We start from the raw sequence: 3476 nt of genomic DNA, 5'->3' as shown, positions 1-3476 counted from the left end.
AAAAAAATGAGACATTCAAAGAAGCAGGAAAGTGTGACTCATATTCAGGGGTAAAGGGGGGCAATAGAAACTGCCTCTCTGTGACCCTCTCTGTGACCCTCTCTGTGACCCAATAGAAACTGCCTCTCTGTGACCTCACTGAACACTGGGTTCAGCAGACAAATATTTCAAAGCAGCTATTATACTTATGTTCAAAGAACAAAAGGAAACCATGCTTCAATGAAGTTAAAATGTGACAATAATAAATCAATAAACAGAGATCCTCAACTAAGAGATAAAAAAGGACCTAAAGGGAAATTTTGAAGTTGAGAAGTACAATAATTGAAATGAAAAATTCACTAGAGATTAAGCAATATGCTACTAAAAAAAAAACAATGGGTAAACAATGAAATTAAAGAGGAAATTTTTTTTAAATATCGAGATAAATGACAATGAAAATACAACCATACAAAATCTATGGGATGCAGCAAAAGCAGTCCTTAGAGGGAAGTTCATAATAATATAGGCCTCCACAAAAAAAGAAAAGAAAAGAAAAATCCCATATAAACAACCTAACCTACCACCTAATTAGAAAAAGAAGAACAAACAAAACTTAAATGAAGGAATAATAAAGACCAGAGAGGAAATAAATAAAATAGAAATTTAAAAAACAATAGAGAAATCAACAAAACCAAGATCTGGTTTTTTGAAAGGATAAACAAAATTGACAAACTTCTGGCCGGAATCACCAAGAAGAAAAGAGAGAGGACCCAAATAAACAAAACAAGAAATGAAACAGGAGAAATAACACTCAATACTGCAGAAATACAAAATATCATTAGAAAATATTATAAACAGTTATTTGCCAGCAAAATGGACAACTTAGAAAAGATAGAAAAGTTTCTAGAGGCATACTGCCTGCCAAAACTGAATCAAGAAGAAACAGATAATTTGAACAGACCAATCACTAGAAGTGAAATAGAATCTGTAATTTAAAAACTCCCTGTAGGCAGCATGATGGGGTTATTGGTGCTATATATTGCAGTCAGCCAGCACGCCAGCTGCAGAAAGAGCTGCCTTTAACTCAGAGTCGGCTGCAGTGACGTGGCCTGCTGGAGAGTTTCCCTTCCAGTATAGGCAGCCACGCAGGCACAGGTGTGGCACAAGAGGCCTCAGAGGCTGACCGCTGACCCAGCGCTGCCTCCGTATAGCTTTTCCCAGGATCCACTGTACCCCGGGCTTGGGGTCCTTGGTCAGAGCCAGAGGCCCGACACCTCTAGGGCAGCTTCCACTGGACCGAGGGATGCGGACCCTCGGGGAGGCAAAAAGGACTATGTTCAGACCGGCCCCTACCATCACCCATCGCCCATGGTGGCCCTCGGCCCCAGCAGCCTGAATGTCACTGAGAGTATGCCGTCCGAGTTCCCAAAATTACCACCAAAAAGTATAATATCATGGCTTTCAATGCAGCCGATAAAGTCAACCTCACTACTTGGAATCAGGCCCGGCTGGAATGTGACCTGAGCAACAAGATTTACCAAGAGTCAGAGATGTCCCAGTCGGGTGCCAGCAGCAAGGTCAACTGCAAGCTCCAGGAGGAGGCGCAGAGGAAAAAGTACAGCATTGTCCTCAAGGAGTTCCGGCCCGAGGACCAGCCCTGGCTGCTCCGTGTCAACAGCAAATCAGGCCAGAAGTTCAAGGGCATAAAGAAGGGAGGCCTGACAGAGAACACATCCTACTACATCTTTACGCAGTGCTCTGATGGGGATTTTGAGGCCTTCCCCCTGCACAACTGGTACAACTTCACGCTGCTGGCCAAATACCACATGTTCACGGCCGAGGAGGAGTGGGAGAGGAGAAACAAAGTCCTGAACCACTTCGGCATCATGCAGCAGCAGCGGCTCAAGGACCAGGACCAGGACAAGAAGAAGGAGAAGTGCGGTAGCAAGAAGGCCCGTGACCTGAGCATCCACGACCTGGAGGACGACATGGAGATGTCGTCTGACAACAGAGAGGCCAGCGGCGAGGAGGCGGCAGAGCTCCCAAGGCCAAGAAGAAGGTGCTGCCCAGCAAGGGAGGCAGGAAGAAGAAGGGGTCAGATGACGAGGCCTTTGAGGACAGTGACGGCAGGGACTTTGAGGGCCAGGAGGTGGGATATATGTCCGACGGCTTCAGCAGCTCCCATGACGAGCAGGAGGGCAAGCCCAAGGTCACCCAGCAGGAGGAGGGCCCCAAGGGCGTGGATGAGCAGAGTGAGAGCAGCGAGGAGAGTGAGGAGGAGAAGCCACCCAAGGAGGACGAGGAGGAGGAGGAGAAGAAGGCACCCACACCACAGGAGAAGAAGCGGAGGAAAGACAGCAGCAAGGAGTCGGACAGCTCGGAGGAGAGTGACATCGACTGCGAGGTCTCCTTGGCACTCTTCATGGCGAAGAAGAAGACACCTCCCAAGAAGGAGTGGAAGCCATAGGGAGGCGGCTCCCGGGTCAACAGCCAGCCAGGCACACCCACCATGGAGACGGGCAGCACCTCCTCCACCCTGGAGGCGGCCACCAACAAGCCGGAGAAGCAGAAGCAGACCAGCCACACACCAGTGGCCAAGAGGCTGTGGCTGGACCCCAGGCCCCAGAGCCTGTTGGGGAAGTCTATCCCTCAGCCCCAGTCTGGGAAGTCGACCCCCAGCAGTGGCAATGTGCAGGTGACCGAGGATGCCATGTGCCGCTACATGACACAGAAGCCCATGACCACCAAGGACCTTCTGAAAAAGTTCCAGACCAAGAAGATGGGGCTGAGCAGCAAGCAGAGGGTGAATGTGCTGGTCCAGATCCTCAAGCGCCTGAACCCCAAGCACGGAAGATGATCAATGACAAGATGCACTTCTCCCTCAAGGAGTGAGGCTACCCCCAATAAACATGCTGTTTTCTAGGAAAAAACAAACAAACAAACAAAACTTCCTGTAAACAAAAGTCCAGGACTGGATGGCTTCACTGGGGAATTCTACCAAACACACAAAGAACTTATAGTGATCCTTATCAAACTCTTTGAAAACACTGAAGAGGAGGAAACACTCCCAAAGTCATTCTATGAAGCCAACATCACTCAGATATCAAAACCAGACAAAGAAACTACAAAAAAAAGAAAATTACAAGCCACTATCTTTGATGAATATAGATGCAAAAATCCTTAACAAAATATTAGCAAACCGAATCCAACAACATAAAAAGGATCATACACCATGATCAAGTTGGACTCATTCCAGGGTCACAGGATGGTTCAATATATGCAAATCAATCAATATGATACATCACATCAGCAAAAGAAAAGACAAAAAGCACATGATCATCTCAACAGAGTCAGAAAACAACATTTGATGAAATTCAACATCCATTCATGATAAAAACCGTTGCCAAAGTGGGTATAGAAGGAATATATTTCAACATAAAAGCCATTTATGACAAACCCATAGCCAACATAATACTAAAGCTGAAAAGCTGAAAGCC

The 3476-nt window shown here is 46.7% G+C and overlaps 1 pseudogene across 1 annotated transcript; it reads left to right on the top strand.

The window, feature by feature from the left end:
• Window positions 1-1347: 1347 nt before the first annotated feature.
• LOC309806393 (general transcription factor IIF subunit 1-like) lies at window positions 1348-3092 on the top strand (annotated as a pseudogene). The gene has a single exon. The product of its transcript is annotated as a general transcription factor IIF subunit 1-like (transcript).
• Window positions 3093-3476: the final 384 nt, after the last annotated feature.

The sequence above is a fragment of the Mesoplodon mirus genome (assembly GCF_964341445.2).
Source record: "Mesoplodon mirus genome assembly, chromosome: 6".
NCBI lineage: Eukaryota > Metazoa > Chordata > Mammalia > Artiodactyla > Ziphiidae > Mesoplodon > Mesoplodon mirus.
Note: the sequence above shows the minus strand (reverse complement) of the source record. Positions and strands in the feature narration are given on the sequence as shown.